Source organism: Drosophila santomea, chromosome 3L (genome assembly GCF_016746245.2).
Source record: "Drosophila santomea strain STO CAGO 1482 chromosome 3L, Prin_Dsan_1.1, whole genome shotgun sequence".
Classification (NCBI taxonomy): Eukaryota; Metazoa; Arthropoda; class Insecta; order Diptera; family Drosophilidae; genus Drosophila; species Drosophila santomea.
Window position 1 is genome coordinate 6,978,528 of NC_053018.2, and position 21,255 is coordinate 6,999,782.

At 44.6% G+C, this 21,255-nt stretch overlaps 1 long non-coding RNA gene across 1 annotated transcript; it reads right to left on the bottom strand.

Annotated features, from left to right (window-relative positions):
• Positions 1-10,984: 10,984 nt before the first annotated feature.
• Positions 10,985-12,629, bottom strand: LOC120448465. Its single transcript, XR_005616101.1, has 2 exons — positions 11,378-12,629; positions 10,985-11,321 (listed from the first exon to the last, which is right to left on the bottom strand). It is a non-coding gene; the product is annotated as an uncharacterized LOC120448465 (long non-coding RNA).
• Between the last annotated feature and the right edge of the window lie 8,626 nt (positions 12,630-21,255).

Here is a 21,255-nt window from a genome sequence, read left to right on the forward strand (position 1 = left end):
CTGGAGACCCTTTGAACTTTTGGTAAGCACTTAAAGTAACCACTATCGGTGGCCTGCATGTGCCGGAGCACTTAAGGCAATTATCATGGCCATATTTGGCCGTGTTGCTTGCTGCTTGCTGCTGTAGCCAAAAATGAACTGAAACTTAATTTCATTTATCTTATCCCCGGACCGCCCTAAGGGTCATGAGCAATATAATGCATATTGTGGCAGCTCCGAGCAGCTGCTCCTGATAAAGTTGCCTGCGCTGTAGATGGGGATGAGGATGTGGACGAGGATGTGGATATGGATGTGGATGAGGATGTGGATCGGGATGAGGATGAGAATGTGGATGGGAAGCCACCATATGTGAGTGCCTCAATTTGCGTCTGGCGTCTTGAGGACGGAGCTTCTATCTGCTGCATGCAGCCAGCTACCAGAAAATGCTGCTCCGCTTTTCTTTCCCATCTCCATTGCGAGTGGAATGAAATTTGCGTTGTATGTAAAAATGTTATCGCGTTTGCTCTGCAGCTTGTCGGAAAATATTCGACATATCCTACAGCCGTGGGGGGGGTGGGGTATTTCAGTAACCCAACTACCGACTACCATATAACCTCCATAGCAGCGCACACGGATACCCCCGCGTAATTGGGCCACCGCTCGAATGGGGCAACTGTAATTGTTTTGCTGTTGAATTTTCACGCTCCCTGCCGTCCTCGTGGAACAATAATTTTCCACTCTTTTGTTTAACATGGTCGAAAAACATTTGTGCCTCGCATGTTGATTTTCCAGCGCTTTTCCAGCCAAATGGAGACTGCTGGTGCTTGTGGTGGAAAATCAACACGCGTTGCCCGTATTTGACCTCCATTTCTCCAAGGCATTTGCACTGATTGCTATTTGGTCACTGCCCACGGGGGTTCCCCATTTTCCTATCCCCTTTCCCCTCTCTCTCTCTCTCACTCTCTCTGTTACTTGCTCTTCAAATTGATACATATCTGCACAGATTCCGCATATCGGCACAGCTCTCTGCACCTGTTTAATAACTCAATTTTATGGCTTTGCCTACAGGTTGGTTAACCACCCGTTTACTGCTGCATCTTCCTTCGGCTATTTATTCATCTATGTATCTAAGCCGTGTCCTTTCTATGATTAATGCGAATTTCTATTCTCCGAAGCCGCATTCGGTGCCAAAATATTTCATAATTCATTGCTGTGGCATAAAAATGTCCATAAAAAGTTTTATTGCCATTTCCAAAATCCTGTTACCTTCGCTTCGGTTCCATTCCCATTCCCATCCTTATTCTCTGCAGTCTGCCTGATTTGCTTATTAACGTGGCTCGAGTGTGTCATAAATTCTGGAGCTAGATTTATGCAGCACATCGCCCTCTCTATTTACTTTGTACTTGTCGGCTCGAACATTCAATTTCCTGCCTGCCTGTCTGCCCATCGACATGTTCACCTTTCCGGCTGGTGGAACAATGTTTCCAGCTTGGCCTGGCGGAGATTAGCAAAGTGTGAGAAAGCTGGTGCATCCAGTGCGTATACGCAATTGCAATGTTGCACCGAAAAAGCATAACACAATTCCCGGGTGAGCAGTTGGCAAATGCAAAAAGTCATGGCCAATGCAATGCAATGCAATGGAATGGATCGAATGCAAAGACATTGCCATAACTCATTCAAACGACATGCGGCACTCAAGCGATCGATGACAACGGCGAACAAACGGCCGCCAGAGGATTCACAAAATGCAAGTGCAGAGAGAGAAAAATCAAACTTTTGTAATAGAAATTCGATTGATTTTTTACTCCAACTAATTAAGATTTTATTACACATTTGTAATACTTAGGTTTTGTTTAAAGTACAATATTTATTTCATAGACAATGCACCCCCCTTTCTCCCAGTGTATCGAAAACTGGCCTGGGGTCACAATCCGCAACGATAGAGCCACGATCGCATCGATCGCCGTTGGCAAATGTGCGATCGGGGATCACTCACGGCACATTTCTGCTGTCCCCAGCTCTCTTTGGCCATAAATTTGTTCTGCATTTGTAATTTCTATTTTACAACCGGCTTTTCTTGGCCTTTTCGCTTCGCATCTTGCCGTTGCACGCGGCGTATGAGTGATATATTCGCGGAGATGGACGAGTTGAGTGAATCGATAATCCGAGCTGGGCGGCTGGTTTTCTATCGTTTTGCTATCCATCAGATTGTGTAACATCCTTTGGCCATCAAATACGGTTTGCAACATATTTATGTACAACGCGTCGTATGAGCGATGCCCATTTAATGGCCCATTGCATTTGCATTTGCATCCGTAGCTCAGTGCATTTTGAAGCGGTGGGGCCGTTAGATTTTTACATTTTTCCGCCATATGTCTGCATATTTAATGCTCTGCAATGCCGCTGCCGCTTTTGACTGATTCGCAGTGGGCGTGGCCGTGTTCGGGGGCAGCTTAAAATTTATGCATTTTTCAATGCCATTACTCAGCTGCGAATCCCGCGGCGTTTTCGATATTGAGAACCCACCAACGACCCACCGACCACCAGCCAACGATAATTCTCTGGCTAAATGCTACCAAATTAGTTTGGAATTATCTCGCCGAATGCTGCCGCTGATCTTTGCACTGAACTGCAGCTTTGACCGCCTTTTTATTGCCATTTATGAGCACAAATTATTTATTATTTTCAGCTTAATTTGCTTCCGAGCTACGAGTGTTTTTCTATGACTTTGCCTCCAGCAATTTTTCCCAGCACGACCCACTATTCGTTTGCATGCCATACTTTGGAGTACCAGGTGGTAATTGCCCCCAAATCGTGTCTAATTACAGTCGCAGATTTTTTCACGCACACAGTGCTGCCGAATACTGTGTTTTTTGGTGCAAATTAAAACATTTCTTTTATATTCCTATAGAAGCTACTTTGCCAAGCACTGTCAAAGTATATTTTCGATTGATTCTCCATCACAATAAACTTGCAAGACGTCAGCCGCTGGGCATACAAATAAATATTCGGTGGCGCAGACTTTTGGCAAGCAGTGTGCAGGAGTATAAGATTTATTTACGAGCAGTGCCAGTGCGCTACAGTTGTAGTTCCGTTTTGCAGATCGAAGGCAAGAATTCAATAAACTGAAACTTTTTGACTTGCTTCCGGGCTTTTTTGTTTTTTCCATTCCTCGATTTTGATTTCGATTCTCCTTTGTTGGCCAGCTTGTTGTGTGCTTTTTGCCACCAACTGTGGCTGGCATTTTTATTGTTGCTGCTGCTGACGCAGTTGCTGCATGGCTCATGATAGCCTTGTGATTTCAGTTTTTTTTTTTTGAGAGATTTGCGCCGCTTTGTCGGCCATGATAAATACACAAACAATTTTCAGGTTTCTCGGCCGGTGGCCGCAGGACACAAAATGCCACAAACAGAATGAACGCAAGAGCCTTGGCCACATTGAGTCAACAATTTTTAGTTGCTGCCTTCGTTCATTGGCACTCAGTCAAAAGACGCTTCCCGGGCAAATATTTTATGTTAGAGCCAAATGACTGTGACAGTAAACAGGCGAAAAGGGCCCGGTGAAGTGGCCAGGTTAAGACCACACCTCGGCATCTCGGTCCGGCGACAATTCATCAAGCAGCAAGACAGCAAATGAGCAGCGGGGGTCGTCCATCGTTGACACTGACATACAGGTTGCCGCGTCGTCATGGTCTTCCCATCGCCAGCTCACCAGCTTACCAGCTCACCAGCTCATAAGCTCACCATCTCACCAGCTCCAATCTTCATCTTCATGCACATCCTCTCGACCAACTGCAGCTCAAAACTCCAACTGAGTGATGACCGCGACAATGGCGAAAAACGAAAGCCAAGACGGTGCGATCAAAACTTCCTGGAAATTAATTAAAGATCTAACTGCTGGCTCACAGAAATGTGAGTTTGCTCTGGAATGCACAGGGCAAAACTGTTAAGTTAACGTATGATTAAAATTATAATTTAAACAAAACCTGCTTTGCATAGACCAGCGTATTTTGATGAGATTCTTTCCCAATTTTTTGGCGGAATAAGTTTCCAACAGCTCAACACTTAATAAATGGATGACATTGATAGATGACCACTACTATTATTATTAATATTTACATTTTTGAATCATGAATAATTTATTAGTGCTGATCTAATATGCATTCCAGTTGGCTAAAATTACCAAAGAATAAAAACCATTCACAAACTTTTGAATGAATAATTTACTCTTCACTTTATGCTTTAAAAACAGCAAGTTACGTGAATATTAGGCCAAGCGAAGTTAGTTCATTTTCTCTGAGTGCACAAACTCTGACCATTGTCCAGGGGCTCTAACGAAGCTCCAAGTGGCCCCCGTGTGGCAAGGCTGGTCAATAATTATCGACGCTTATCAAAGACACCGTTACAGATGCTCGCACATGGACAGTGGCAATGGCCGAGCCAAGTCAGCAGCCCACCACCAAGTATGGTCAGTGGATATGTGCCTAGACTGGAATGCCGCACTGCTCCTGGTGAGGCTGCCTAGAAGATCCCAGTCCATGTGGATGTCCACTTCCACGTCCAGGTCCCAGTCCCGTCGGCTGATGCTCCCTAGCCTTTGTTCATTTCGGTGCGGTGCAATTAATATTCAACGCCGTTGGCTGATCATAATTTACGTGCTGAGTTTACGATGCGACTCCCCATTCTCCTCTATCCTCCATCCAACCCCCCTCCTACCACCACTGTTAACTGAACTTAGCCCCCCACTTTTGGGCCCAACTGCACTGCACTGTGTCTTTTTGGCTGGGAGGCGTTACCACCGACTGCAAAAGGGGGCGTTCATACATGGAGCCAGTGGAGGAGAACTAGCTCGGTACGACAAAAGGGCATTCTATTTACATTGCTCCATCTGCACGTGCTCCATTCGCCGTGCAAGTCCATGATGGTGAGTGCATTGCCGGGGGGGCCAAGTTCTTGGCTTCAGAATTAATTCGCCGACCTCCTGACCATATATCAAACGAGCCTGGGGGGTCACGCGAGTCAATAAAACGTCAAACGGGCCAAGTTTGGTCATTCCATGAATTCTGTTTCGATAATTGACAAAACTTTTCGTTCGACAATTCCATTTCGATCGCTGCGCTAATTGAGAGAGAAAGCCAAACGTCTAATGTCCACAAAAAGATAGCCATTCCATTCGTCATTCGTTTTGTTGTTGGCCCATTTATGAGGCGGCAAAATAAGGTTAAGAGTGACACCCTGGAGACCTACATATGCGGAATCTGAATTCGATTCCGATTCCGCAACCGAATCCAAAACCAAATCCAAATCCGCATCTGATTTGCATTTCAGCCTAACGACTCGGTTGCAGGGCGAATTCAGGACAGTCGTCGACTTGCCAGTTGCATTTCACATGGATTTATGCAAGCCATTCGCACCGCCTTGCCATTTCATTTTGGTCTCGACGGCTGCGGTTATCACTCTGATCGCTTGGCTTTTTGCTTTTAGCCAGATTTTAGTGGTGCCAAAGCGGATTTTTTATGGCCAAGGCCCTTGAAGAATTTTCGGATATAGGAGAGTAATTATTTCAAATATATTTGGAGTTTTTTCGATAATTTTTTATATTTTAAAGTTTTTGTGAGGGAATTATATTCTATATATGAACATTTAAGTAGCAATTAATTATTTTAAAATTATTTACTTTGCCATAAACATTCCTTTTGTTATTTTTTGTACCTCAACTGAGTCCAGAATATTTAGCATAATAAAAGTGTCCAACTCCGATGGAGCCTGTCATTGGGATCTGGGTCTTTGGGGAGCCGCGAGTCATTAAAATATATGACACCCACAGATCCGCGATGCATCTGCGTCTGTGTAGTGCGCTCTCTTTCGCTCACCTGTCCGCTTGCCTAATTAGACAACGTACTGCCGTCTCTTTCTGTCCTTTCAACATATATATAAGGGCACAGCCCGCTTCGTTTTGCTTTCTTCGTGTGTGGTCCAATTAATTTTTCGGATAGAGCAATCAACAAGTTTCTTTATTTTTCGGGCTCTGGCGACGCGACTGCCGCTGCCGCTGCCTTTATGGCTGTTGTACAACATGTTGCAGGTCAATTTGTTGGCCGCTTGTCGTCTGGTCCTCCAGAAAAGAAGATACCCATACCCACAAGATACTCGAATACACTCCACATACTTTTTGGGTATCCCAAAAACGCTGTGTGTGGTCCGCTAAGAAGCCCAGGAAAAAAGGTTTTTTTTGGCCCGCTGCTTTTCGCCTCGCTATTCAATTAGAAGTTCGCCTTGTCTGCGTCATAATCATTAATTAGCCAGTGTTTTTGGCTTTGCTTTGACACTTTTGCCACCCAGATTTGCCTTTTTCGGCGCTCGTCAGGCTTTTCCTTATTTGCAGCCTGGCAATTGCATAGAAATGCGCTGCGGTTTGGCTCCTTGGCACGTTCGACTCTTAATTAATTTGATGCCACATACGAGTGCATAAGTCTGGTTTACACGCCACGTTCCTTGGCCCAAATTTGACGCTCGCGGCGCGGCTAATTAGCAAAGTGTGCCTATGGTTTTTGGCCAGACTTTTCGCTTTACTTTTAGTTTCGGGTCGCGACACAGAGCGGCTCAAATTCAGTGCTGTATTCCAGCAGCAGCCGCAGCTGCAAATGCAAATTGGCCAAGACAACTCAGAGGCAGCCGCCTGATGATGAGGGGAACTTTAGCACTCTGTGGTAATGAAATAATTTAGGAATATATTTTGGGTAAAATGTATATATTATAATTTATCAAGCAAGTATATTCTCTGCACTTGCTAAACTATTTTCCAAGTGCACAACATAAACTCTTTGCGTCTAATAAAGTCTTTAGCCAGCGATCCGCAGTGCCATCCGACTGTCAACTCTTGTCTATCTCAAAATGGCAATGGCGCGCCGGAAGTGAATGTATGTAAGATTTTTCGATGCAAGTGCAATGAGAGCGTACTCCCATCCCGCAGTCACCTATGTAGGTATATGGAGTGGTATGGTGTGGAATCGAGTATGGAGCATAGAAAAGAGTTAGCCCCGAAGTAATACGCCTCGAACAGGAAGAATGGCCAGACATGACACACTCGTATATCTATGTAAATGCCGGCGAGGTGTGCGAAATGTATTTCAGGCCAGAACCAAACAGAACTGAACAGAACAGAACAGCCAGTGGAAATAGTTTTGCAAATTTTATGCAGCAGCAGCAGGAGCTCTTCGGGGACCTTGCAACTCCCGCCCGGGGATCTGGAGGCAAATAAAATAGAATAAAACACTTTTACTCCCGCAACCGGGCGACTGCAACTTGCAACTTGCAACTGAGACTGCGACTGAGGTGCAAAAAAAATTCGAGAAATAATCGAGGCTTGCAGCAGTTGGTGCTCGGAATAAATTGCCATGTTGTTACAATTTCTTCGTGTTGCCGGCATAAATTTAGCAGCCAAACGAAACGGATGCAGGTACTCCTTCTGGTCCTTCTGGTTCTCCTTGTTCAACCGACTCTCCTTCTCTCCTTGCCCATACGCAACGGAGCTCCTCGAGGTGCTGAACATGCAAATAATTAATAGCATTATAAGATGCACTCACGAAATCGCGCACAACATCGTCGGGCGGTGTAATAACTCAGCAGGCATGCCTGGGATCCAAATCCGAACCCCAAATCGGTGGAGCGTAGTTCCAGATTGTGTCGCTTTAAGGACAAGGACAATAAGTGTTTTTGCAAGGGCCAAAGAGTCACGCTCCTTGGGTGCTGCGGCTGGCCTAGGAAATTACATAATCCGGTGAAGGTGTTAATGCAAATCCCCCAATATGCTAATGACTCGATGACACAAAGGATTTTCGGTTTTCAGTTTTCGGTTTATGGCTTTGGCCTACGGCATACATCGTTACCATGGCATTTTATATCGCCTTGTGCGAGTATATTGCATTATATTACGAGCATGTGGCTGGGGCACATAAAGTGAACCGGTGGCAAACATAATTGCCACAGCACGTAGCCGGCAGCTTTGAGGTCAGCAACCCTGGCTACAAATTGAAGACAATCAATGCAGCGGCTCTGACATTGATTTATGAACTCATGGAAAATTAGGTAAGACCATTTTTGGTCAATGCCTTGCACTGCATTTTCAAAAGACCCAAAAAAAAAAACGCAGAAACCACAAGAAATTCACTTCGAAAATGCGACAAAAGTGATGGGTTTGAAGCGCAAAGTGAAAGATATTACTTTCTAAAAAGTCAAAATGATTTGTAATCAAACAGAAAAACATCGATTTCTACAAGAAATCTATCTAAACCATATCATGCCCAAAAATATTAACCCCTTTTTAAAGGTCAACAACCGCATTTGCCATATATAGCAATGCAATCGAATGGGGGAAAAAAATATATATATGTGTGGCATAAAATATATAAAAGAGGAAAAGGCGATTCATTACCATCATTACCAAAAACGAGTTAAAATTGTGGCGAAAAAATTGCATAATTTGTGTGACATTGACTGCGGCGACGGGCCGCCAATAAAATGGCATTTACCACCGAATAAATGCCGGAATGCATCCGTTGGTCAGCGCCGAGCGGACATCAATAAATATATATTCATTTTTGTAAAAATGCACGAATTTTAATTAATTGATAAATTCGGTAAAGAGACCAAAATGCACACACTAAAAGCTCCCGCCAGCAATGAGGGCGAGGGGATCGAAGTGCGGCTGTCAATTACGAGGATGTCGACGGCTCCTTGGACACTGGACGTCGTATTCCCAAGCTGATCTTCAACTACCTCCCTTTTTCAATACCCTTAAAAATAATATTTACAAATTGTAGAATTTTTCTGAACTTAAAGATCAATAATAGTTCCTTTTTGACTATTCATTCTATATATTAATTCTTTTTAAATACATAGCTAAGATACTCTAAGAACTGCAACAAAGGTAACTCCTTGCTTACTTGAAGTAATACCTATTAAAGCTCCCCTGGAAATCTGATTTTTTGAAAGAGTATTACCATTTCAGGATGCCTGATTCATTCTCGATTTCTGTTGTGTTTTTGCCCATCTCGTTTGCGGCTTCTGACGTTGTTGGGGCGTTAATATTCATGAATCGAAATAATTTGACAGTTCGGGGCAACATGCGAGTATGCAGTTGCAAGTATGGATGGGTTCGTCGATATTTATGCCCCGCCAGAAGTTGCCCTGCATTTTCAGGCATTCAGCCGGTGGTTTTTGCCCGACTTGTGGTGCAAGCTTCCCCAGGTTTTGGCTTCAGATACAGATACATTTACAGCTTCAGATACAGCTTCTGATTCAGAGTCGGCTGCGGCTGCGGCTGCGGCTGTCAGTGGCCCTGCGTGAGGCGTTGGTGAAAAGTACTCGAAATAATTGACAGCTGTGGCTGCCTTTTTTGTTGCCGTGTGCCTGCTCGTCTTTCGCTTTTAATTGTAGAATTTTTATAACTCCCGTGGCTCGTCAGTCAGTCGATGTGGCAGTGCACCAACTTTGTTGATGACTGCGAGGCACGATTACTTGGCCTGGTCAGCCATTAAGTCATCGGCCAGAACGCCGGATCACTTGATCGTATCCATCGACTGGCTGGCTGACTGACTGACTGTGACTGACTGGGATAATCCCGTCGCGAATCTTTTATGGACGCATAAACTAGCGGAGCTAACATTTATTGGCCCACCACTCGATGCGGATTTCGATTTGCGGTCTAATCAAACAATAAAAGTCTCGCTTATCTACGCTTCGACTCGCTTGATGCGCAATCATTAAAGCCTCTGGAATGCAATTGCATTCGTAGATTGCGAATGTCGAGCGTTATTTTACGATAATGGCAGAGATCTGCAAAGCCACTTAGATGGGGACACGATCAAGGAAGAGATTTTCCGTAGAGATAAGCCTTAAATCGAAGGACATTAATGGGTGGTGGGCGTGTGTCTGGTTTTCATTTGTATAATTAAGTAGAGACACTATGGCTTGAAAGTATAAACATGTTTGCAAGCAAAACTCAAGCATAAAGTATTTCAATTTAACCACAAATAATTTGGCATTATTTAATGCAATTATTTTTGTGAACTCATCTACTCATGGCATGTGAGTTGAAATGCCCCACATACTACTACACTACATTGTGCTCGAACTAATTCCATTTTCGTGACAAACTTGCGCCCGAAATGAGTTTAGTTAAACACATAATTGAATGCAATTGGCGACTCCCCTTTTCGGTTTCCCAAGCAATCATATTTGCACTACATGGTTACCCCAGCTTAACCAATAACCCAAACCTAAACCCAAACGCAAAACGCAAACCCAACCCTTTTTCCTTCTGAGGAGACAGTGAGTGCTCCGTGTGGCCTGAAAGCAAATTAATTGAAGTTTAGTCGAAATGTTGACTGGCAGTTCGGAAACTTCATCATTGGCCAGCTGTTGCTCCTTCTGCCGCTCGGCTAATTGTTTTAATGAATTCGTTGCGGTTTTGTGCAATTTGCATGCAACTTTTCCATTACATTGCAGGGGCAACAGTGGCAGCAGAATGCACCACGTGTGTTTGTCATTGGCGGAGAAAGGAGATGGTTTTACCTGTCATGTTGACGGTTTTGCGACATGACCGAGCTGCCAAAACGAGCTGCACACGCAAATTGCTAATTGAATTTAAATTGCACTTTAATTTGATGAGCGGGCCCGAGATGATAAATTGTGCAAACGCCCTGCCGAATCGCTGACCGCAACAATTGAGAGCGAATTAAGGATTCGACATGCCACTTTCACTCTGCCATGACGAGTTGCACCACTGCACCACTGCATCACTGCACCACCCAGCCAACCAAACTCATTGCACCACCCAGTTAACCACCCATATGCACGGGTATGTCTGTCGCCCACGATTGTGTACCGCTCTCATAAATTGCAACCTATTTAAAGTGGCCAACCGGTCGAGTGCCATAATTTTTAGCTCTAATTGCGCCACTGGAAAAAAGGGGTCTTTGCGTCTGCCAGCGAGTCGCAGTCAATTTAGCTATTTTTGCGTTTATTTTTCGTTTAATGAAATTACAATAAACGCCCGTCGCATGCAAAGGAGCCCAACCAAGTCAACCTAGCCAGCATTCCCATGCAGTTCGCAGTGGCGGCGGAGCTGGTGGTGTGAAGTGGGTGCACTGCATCTACTGGCAAAATCCCCCAACATGAGCGCACATGAGCACATGAGCAGTTGACACTACAAAGCGCCCATTAGTGCGTTGGCGTCGTCGACCAGACTCGATTTTTATTTAGCTTTGACTTGCTTTTACTTTGCTTTACTTAGCTGCACTGCGAAAAACTCCAAAGCTTGGAGTTTAGAAACACCAAAGGCTTAGAAGAAGGTCCAGTTCAATGCTCAGTGAATTTTCTGCGAGTGTATTTCTTACCTAGACTTCGAAGTCTTTAGCACGGTGTGAGTTACTTTTCGCTTGGTTTTCGAGCTCTAAGGTAATCCCCATTATTAGCGCAATTAGTTCAACCGCCTTGGCAGTTGGATGGGCCTAAAAAGCGGCATTGTTGGGCCCTGAGTTATGTACCCACACTCATTTAGCGAAATGCCAATGTGTTTAGCACTGATTGGGTGCCTCTGCCTTCAATTGAATACGAGTATGTGCTAGATGGTTGAGTTGCTGCTAAAAGCAGGCAAATAAACAGGCGTTTGGTCTTTGATTGAATACCTTGCGTGGGCTTTATATAGTTTACTACACAACTCCACTCGGCGAGTGGCATTCAAGCGACTTTTCCTGATTAATTGCGGCACTTTTTCCACGCTGTTTATGGCAAATTAGAGTAAATGTTGCTGCACGGTTAATTATCAATATTATTATCATTAGCTTAATCGCCTTTCATACGGAACTAACGAGCCTTAATAGTTCATAATTCGCTCCGATGAGTTTGTTGCTGTTGCTGTTGCTACTGCGATGTAGTAAACAAACACCTGCTGCTGCTGCTTTTGCTGGATTTTTGCATTAACATTCCGATGGCTCACATGGTTGCAGCCTTTGGCCCGAGGGACGATTCGCTATAATCGCCATGTGCTGCTCTGGAATACCAAAAGGATGCAGCACCACCCACCAGCTCCCTCCACCGCCAGTTGCCACCATTGCCACCGCCTCAATTACAAGCTGCTCCTGACAGGCAGCGCTACGTGACACAGCCCACAAGGAGACGAGACACCTGTTGCACTGGCTACCGGTAGGAGCACCACCTAGCCACCACCACCGACCCACGCAGATGTCCGTTAATCGAACACCGCAGCGCATAACTTGTTGGCACTGACAACGACAACGGGATTTTGAACACTGATAAAAGGCGACGGCTGGGTGGTTGTGGGTGATGCTTTTGGGTGGTGCTGTGGTGCGGTGGTGCGGTGGAGCTGGGAAATCAAGAAAAACCATATTTAATAAAATGACAGGGGCTGTCAGACGCCGTCAAAAGAAATACATTTTGCTGGCTGCCTGCCTGACTGGCTGGCTGGCTGACTTGGCCTGGCTGGGTTGGCGGTTTTGTTAACTTGGCTTGCGAGGCACGAGCTTTTGGCCAGCAGCCGTAGTTGAAACCGCAGACAGTTACAAAGCCACCCGCCACCAGCAGCAGTCATAAGGCAAAACAAGACGGCCAAAACAATGCCAATGACAATCGACGATTATTGAACATTGTGTATTATTTGTTGTTGCATTTTGTCATTCTGTCTTGTCGCCTGTCCCTCCCACTTTAGACCCCTTTGCAAGCCCCTTTTCCTTTTGGGCCCAGCAATATGGCCAATTAATATTAACGTGGGCGTGTGCGCCTTGTTTTCAATAACCCACCGTGTGTGAGCCTCGCTGATGAAGGAAATGTTATGCAAGGCAGGCACCGATGGATCCTATGTCGCAACTCCGACTTAAGTGCGCCGTTAGGAGGTGTTCTGCCATAAAAAGCAGAAGATATGGCCAACAGATGTGGCTTATAAGCAAGATGGATGGCCGGGGGAAAATGATTTGATTTGATGTGTGTGATATGCTAATTGAGATGGACATGACGGGGCAGTAATTTCTTTGTTTTCTTGCATCTTAAGTAATGCCACGAATGCAACTGGCGTCCGGTGATTTAATGTTAGATATGTAATCGCAATGGATCTAGGATATTCCTTAGCCGTTTAATTTCTTCATAAAGTCAGCTAGTCAGCCGGTAAGTTTTAACGATCAGTTATTTGGGGGGCATTTGTTGAAACGCCTTTGAAGCGCGAAAGTGCCTGGAAACCAGGTTAGATGCCAGATAGCCATGTTGCACTAAAAATTATCATAACCAAAAATTATGGAGAGTTTGCGCAAAAAGTGCGGTGAGAAATTCACAGATACTGAGCTAAAGGGGAATGCGAGTGCAAATGTCTAAAATTTGCAACAAGCCAGAACCAATTGGCTGGTAACAACAACTACAATGGGCTTTGTCAAAGTCGCGGCAAGGATGCAGCTATGAAAATTGCGTTAGAAATCTGCAATTTATATCGCATTGCCCCGCACACAACGGCGCACAAAAGAGCCAGTCGCAGGCCAAAAACATAAATACGAGGCGGAAACACAGCCCAGTCAGACATCCCAGGTACCGCAAACTGAGTTTGGCTTTCAAGCCAAGTTAACTGAATACTCTGCACCAGATTAAAGTTAATCTCATATAAAAAAGTTTAAAAATAGTTTTTTATAATTTGAAAAATATGTTTTTTAATACCTTAGCTACCTTTTGATGCTCAACATGTAGTTTTCAGTTCTGAGAAGTTGCTTGTGGCAAGATACCCGTACGAAAAGGTAGCTGCAACGTTCGATAATCGCAATTGTTTGCAGCTTGCGCGGCTTGCCCCAACGCATTCCGAGGTCTGCTGTCGTCGACGTGGCCAGGTTGTTCGCTCGGCACAGGAAACATTGGAAAATTGAGCATGGAAATGGACGACGCCACCAAAAAAAAAACACAAAAACAAAAGCAAAGGCCTGACTATCGAGTGAATAACAAAATGTGAAGAAGAGGAATGGCCGGCAACTGGCAGCGGAAAACCTCTTCATTGAGCTCCCATGATCCCAGATCCTCGCCAGCTTTAGCATCGTTTCACATCCCATCCCATCCCATCCCATGCCATGCCATCCCATCCCATCCGGCTGATGTCTCATTTCGTATGCGAAAGGCGTTTGGTCGTCTCGTCGAGGAGCTGAAATTCCATGTGGCCAAGTGACTAGAGAAACTTGGCCAACAGCTCTCCATCCTACTGCCAATTTGTTGGCCCAAACTGGAGCAATTATTGCCGTTCTAGGGGAGTGGGTGCTGACTTTTAGACATACTGTGCTGTATGTGTGTGGCGCAGGGCATCACAGTGTGTCCAAATCGATTCGGTACGCATCTTCCTGCCACTTGCAGCCTGCAACATGCAACATGTTGCGGAAACAGCGCGCAAAATTGATTTGTTGCCGGCTGAGTGTTAATTGCCAGTCCACGACTGCAACCAACACAAAAAAACAACCTAAAAAAAAAACTATAAAACTATAAAAAAGGAGGCGGACATCGACATGAGCTAACTGTAACTCGGGCTGCCGGAAAATCTGGGCCACCAGACTACAAAGTGGGCGTGGCCACACTCCACTCACACTGCCCCACAATGCGGCAGCAATTATGAGCGCTGCAGCGCTTGTACGTGTGCGAATGCGTTGAAAACTCGCAAATTTCTAATGATGATATATGGCATGGTTAGGAATCAACGGGGCTAGGCTATCAAATTAACAAGATCATCGCTTCCGGCCGGCAATTGCATGAATCTCGCCATTCAATTGACTTGCGCATTAATCTTGGCAGAGGCAAACAGCCTGCTCCTTTGGTTTTCCTTCTTTTTATATTTATTTTTGAGTTTGGTTTCCCACAAAATTTATGCCGAGGCGACGACTTTGATTTCACGTCAAAACTCATGGGTGTACGAATGCATCATTTTGATGGTCATCATCAGTCTCTGACTATCAAACAATCGACAAAGCGCAAAAACCACCAAGCAGGAGCACTGGAAAAAATACCTTATACAGTTTTTTTTTACAAATTTAGATATATGGGAATCTATCTCAGAGTTTGGCAACTTATGTTTAGATTGATGCCACAAAAATTTATGACTAAAATATATTTTATAAAATGGTTCCTAACTCTGGATAATGCAACTTCCTTGTAATACTTCCCTATGATGCATTATAAAAGTGTGCAAAATTTGATTTATTTTTTTTTCTGAGTGTTGCAAGCTGGGACGTTGGCGCTGTACGTTGCCAACAATTACCCAGGCCAGGTCCGCTGACTGCTACAAATTTCAGGCGTCTCAGCCAGCGACAGCAATCTGCACTCGGCCATCTAACAGCAGCAGCAAATGCAGCAACTGCAGCAACTGCAGCAGCAGCAGCAGCAGTCGGAATCAGAGCTGCAGTTGCAGTTGCAATTGCAGTTGCAGCGAGGAAGCAGCAACCTGTTTCTGCACTTGACCATGCAACCAGCAACTGGCAACCAGCAACAAGTTGCCGAATTGACAATTTCGCTAGGCTTGAGCAGGCAGCAACTGTTGCTGCATTGCCGTTTGTTGTTGCTGCTGGAGTTACTGTTGCCGTTGTCAATTGTCAGTATTCCTCTTTTTTTGCTGTTGCTGTTGTCTATTTTTTTTATTTTTTTTTTAGCTGGTTGGTTGGTTCTTCCCAAAGCCTGGTTTATGCAAATTGCAATGAATTTCCATGGCCTAGCTTGAGTTCAAGTTCCAAGTGGGCGTTTGATTTCAATCGCTGGCATTTTCACATATCCACGGCCATATGTTGCTGGTGTCGACAAACGGATCGGATCCCCAGTCTTCTATTCTCCAATACTGTTTGTGTCCTGTCCCCGCCACTTGGCCACTTGGCCACTAAGCCTGGCTTTTTGTATTAACGGTTTGCCATTTTCGATTTTATGTTTAGTTATATTTCAGGCTGCTCGTTATTTTTCATTGGATTCTCCTTCATATTTGGCCTCTTGATCTCGCTGCCAGCAATCTCTGGCTGACGATCATTAGGGAAAATCATTTTTCACCGCACGTCGCACATTACTCGTCGTCTCTCACCAGCTTTCAATTTGTCGATCGCCGTGTGTTGATATTTTTCAAGTCCCCTGCTCAAGTCCCCTAAAAAAGACTATCCCCATCGATCGCATTTCGGGGGCCATTGCCACCGCATTCCTGGACATAATCGTTAGGTTCTTCAGTTGAGTTCTGGGCGGTGGCCTATCTATCGGATGTATCGCCTACGCCTTGTCGCTTATCGCGTAATTTGATCTTAATGCTCATCGTGTTTGTTTATGCTCGTACCCCCAGAAACCAAAATCGAAAAAAAAAACAGAAACAGAGAAAAAATTAATCTTCCACACTTGAGGGGCTGGTAATATTCAATCGATTTATCGTCTGCTTGTTGCCTGTCAAGTGAATGGCATTAGAGCCATCAGCAGGCATGTCAGCGATGTGACATTTGAAATTGGGCATACTGGATTTTGGATGCGGATTGGGATTGGAATGGGGATTGGGGATTGGGGATATGGGTAAGTGTGCGTGAGCGGACTCCCGCGATAAAAACATGCACTATTTGTGGTCAAATGCCGTGGGACTTCTCCTTAGGTCATTAATATTTTGAATAAACCTTACTAAACTTGGGGTTGTAATATAAGCTGCAATGTTCTAGTTTACTAGCAATGGATCATGGCCATGAAGACTTACTTAAGTAATCAATCAAAGTGCATTTCCCAAAAGGATTCAAACTAACATGTACAATTTTCCAGCTGTCATCGTTTAACTAGAGTGATAAAATCCTTCAAGATGTCTGATAAATTCGTATCGTATTTCCTGGAAAGTACAAACCCTTCCGTCAACAGATATACCCCTCACTCGACACTATCGCTACAGGGGAATAATTATGCATGGCAGCTATGATTTCAACTGCAGCTCAAGTCGGCATTCAAATGCAGTGCACGTCGCTGCGGTCGTTAAAAATCGAACACGCACTCGAACCAATCGAACAATCGAGTCACATTGATCTATGTGCGTCGTCGTTGCATATGCCACACATATGATTTACGATTGAGCCATGAAGAATGTCACGATTTAATAGGCTTATCGGCAACAGGCCACAGCAATCTAGCTGAGCAACCCGTTCGCCCCGAAATCAATCTGAATGAATAACTTCCTCCAACTCCGGAGATTCCGAGCGTTGGCTGCACTGCGTGCGGTCTAATTATTTTATGACAAACCCAACTTGTGGGCGGACCCCCTTGGGTTCAAATATACGAGTATTTGCTTGGCTGGCTAATTAAAATTTCAAGCCTGCTCTTCGTTTACAATCGACATTAAAATCAGGCATACATATATTTACGTTTTGATTTATGCCACAAATAGTAAATAAAAAAAAATAAAATAAAACTTTCGGGCTAGCACTTCCTTTTGCAGTGTGACACCAGCTCAGCGGGGCAGCGTTCCACCTGACTAACACTTGCGTTTTTACGATGCCCCCAGAACGCGGTAGACACACATAGATCAAGTGGCCCAAATGGGGGCCAAGAGTTTACGGCCCTGCGCCGGGAATCGTTTAACTTTGATTTCGGATTTCTGATTTATTTGCCCAAGTCGCAGGCAAAATGCATCCAAGAGTCTGCCAGCACCAGGGCTCATAAATTTCCTCATTTCCATCGACCAGCTGGGCAAGTGGGTTTTGTGTTCTGAATTCTGGCCTTTTTTTTTCCACCCGGCGCTCGGGTTTTTTCTTTCATATCAACCGTTAAAAAAATAAAAAAAAAAACTCACCATAATTTTTAATTGCACAAATTTATGGCCCGAATGAGGGGCGTCGCATTGGGCCAGATGATGGAGGGCCTCGAATCGAAGCCCGATGACGGCGTTAGCGGTTCTTTTGTCCCCGCGGGCGGAGCCATGGAGCTATGGAGCTATCATTTGACCATTTTACAGCCGATTTATTTGCGTCCGCGGCGGATAAATAGCCGCGGCTCCAAATACGACATACCCTTGAGTATCAACAGGCTCAAGCGGCGCTGGGCATTAAAATCAAATAAAATCAATGCTTAAAATTCGGCTCTTTAATGAATAGTCGAGTGCCATAAATCAGTAATCCATACGAGAGCAGTATTCTGCCCACATTCACATTCACATCTCATCTCCTCCGGCCTGCCAATAAAACGCATTGTAATGATGCATTTATAAAAATGTTAAAATGTTTGCCTTCTTTTGTGTACGCCCAGCGAGATATAATATTAAAATTAATTTAACAGCCCAACATAATACCAGAAAATCAATGCGTACACAACACAAAATGAGGCTCATTTGGGTTGCCATAAAAAGAGGGAAAAACAAGAGAGAACGCTATAGTCGAGTTCCCCGACTATATGATACCCGTTACTCAGCTAGTGTAAGTGCGAAGGACAGTTTTTGGCGGTTTGTGGGCGTTAGAGTGGGCGTGGCCAAAAGTTTTTTGGCAAATAGATAGAAATTTACAAGACTAATACAAAACTGAAAAAATATCAAAACATTTTTCAAAAGTGTGGGCGTGGCAGCTTGGGGCGGTTTGTGGGCGTTAGAGTGGGCGTGGCCAAAAGTTTTTTGGCAAATAGATAGAAATTTACAAGTCTAATACAAAACTGAAAAAATATCAAAACATTTTTCAAAAGTGTGGGCGTGGCAGCTTTGGGCGGTTTGTGGGCGTTAGAGTGGGCGTGGCCAAAAGTTTTTTGGCAAATAGATAGAAATTTACAACACCAATACAAAAATGAAAAAATATCAAAACATTTTTCAAAAGTGTGGGCGTGGCAGCTTTGGGCGGTTTGTGGGCGTTAGAGTGGGCGTGGCAAAAAGTTTTTTTGCAAATCGATAGAAATTTACAAGACCAATACAAAAATGAAAAAATATTAAAACATTTTTCAAAAATGTGGGCGTGGCAGTTTTGGGCGGTTTGTGGGCGTAAGAGTGGGCGTGGCAACCTGAATCGACAAACTTGCGCTGCGTCTATGTCCCTGGAGTCTGTATACTTAATCTCAACTTTCTAGCTTGTGTACTTCCTGAGATCTCGACGTTCATACGGACAGACGGACAGACGGACAGACGGACAGACGGACAGACAGACGGACGGACAGACGGACATGGCCAGATCGACTCGGCTACTGATCCTGATCAAGAATATATATACTTTATATGGTCGGAAACGCTTCCTTCTGCCTGTTACATACTTTTCAACGAATCTAGTATACCCTTTTACTCTACGAGTAACGGGTATAAAAAGGTGGAATCCGATCCGGCAGAGAAGCTCATCATCAACTCGCTTGGCTTGTATCCTTCGCTGATATCCTCCGTTGGCATTTAAACTCTGGCACTTGCCTCTGTTTTAGATAAAATATATTTGGCATAAACACCAAGAATTGCTACAGCAACCGATGGTAACAACTGCAGCACAAATGCTTTCCATATAGTCTCCATATATAGGATCCCGGCACTGGGGGCTCATATTTCAATTTCGATTTTTGAAAACGATGTGCGAGCTAAGCGCAAACAAAAAAAAAAGAAGCCAAAGCAAACAGATAAACAGCCAAATACATTGAATGAGTTTATACCCTACATGTGTATATATGCATAATATGTACAGCTGCACTGGAAAAAAAATAGCTATGTGTAATAAGAAAAGGTATGTCTTGGTACGATGATTGTGGAACATAACCAAATGATGTGGTATTTAAGCAAAACTGTTGCTTTTGAAAGGAACTGAATAGGACACTTTCCGTAAGGACCTTGAAAGTAAATAAAGAAATTTATTTTACCTTTTTTTTCAGTGCTTCGTGGATGCTGCTCACATATCTATGCGTTGTGTCCGACATGGGATGCGACACGGATGCGACTCGGAATTGGAGCTGGGACTGGAATCGAAACGCGGCGGATGGCCTGGAGTTTCGAGGATATTGCGGAGGGAGGATTGCTGGCGGGGATCGGCTGCCGTTTCGCACAAAACGCATTGCAACTTTGGCCCTGGCAGCGTCGATGTCGCCGACGTCGTTGCGAAATGTCCAAAAATGAGGCACAAACATGCGCATGAATTTTGCAACTTGCCACAACCGCAGGTTCAGGTTCAGCGTTCAACGTTCAACGTTCACCATCAGGACTATAACAAGTTGGCCCCTACTGCCAGAGTTTCGGCCAGGAAATGCAGCGCAAATAAATGAGGCAGCAGTCGCTTGACCCTCGTACGCCAATATTTTTGCCATTTGTAATTTTATATTTTGGGCCAACGGACGGACAAACGGACAGAAGGCAGTGTTTGCATTTTAGATTTGCCTTATTGGAAATTCTATCTGGAGCAGGAACATATGTTCCCCGTTCTCGATACATATGAATGTATTTTTATTATTTCTTTTTTAGTTTTTTTTTTGGGCCAGCACGAGACTGGCAGCTGTTGTGGCCCGGGGTGCAAGTGTTTGGGCCAACACCTTAATGGCCCGAAATGAGCCAGGGAGTTGCCTAAACTTTGGCTAATTGCCAGGCGGGTCGTAGACAAGTGTGCCTTTCGCGCCCCGTGGGGCAGAAAAGCAGAAAAGCAGCAAAGCAGACGCCGCAGCACTCAGACAGTCGGGCATTTGCATAAACATGCAACGTGTCTAATACCCGGAGGAGATGGACCAGACCGGGTCCAGACTTCCGGCTCAAGGCCGCCACAAGCGGCAAGCGCTAAGCTGCAGGCCAACTTGACTACACTGTTTTGAGTGACTAATGCTAGTTTTTGCCATGAAATTTCGCTTTTGCAGCAGGGATTCAATTAACAGCCGAAACGGACATGAAAAGGGCGTGGCCGGGCAAATAAAATCAAGCTGGAACTGCTGAATTGGGACCAAAGTTCCTCAAAGTTCTATCTACCAAAACGAAAAGAAGGAAACTTTCCAATTGAAGTTGCTGACCAAAACATACGAACTTGAACTTGGCAGAAAAACTACCTACCGCATTTCGTGGCCGGCATCCCAAAATGGACAAAGTCAACGTTCGGCGGCATCTCGCAAGTGGCGTTTTGTCAAATATTTTCGAACAGTTTGTGTGTTTTGCAGGAGGATGAACGAGGGACTGGTTATAGGGGAAAGCGGCAACTGGCGACTGGAGGAGGGTCTTCACGACTTTTATTTAATGAATTTCGCAAATTTCTGGCGGCAGCATCTCACGCATGCGAATTGGCTCTGACAAAAGCCAGCCCAATACCGAACTTGTCTCCGCCGT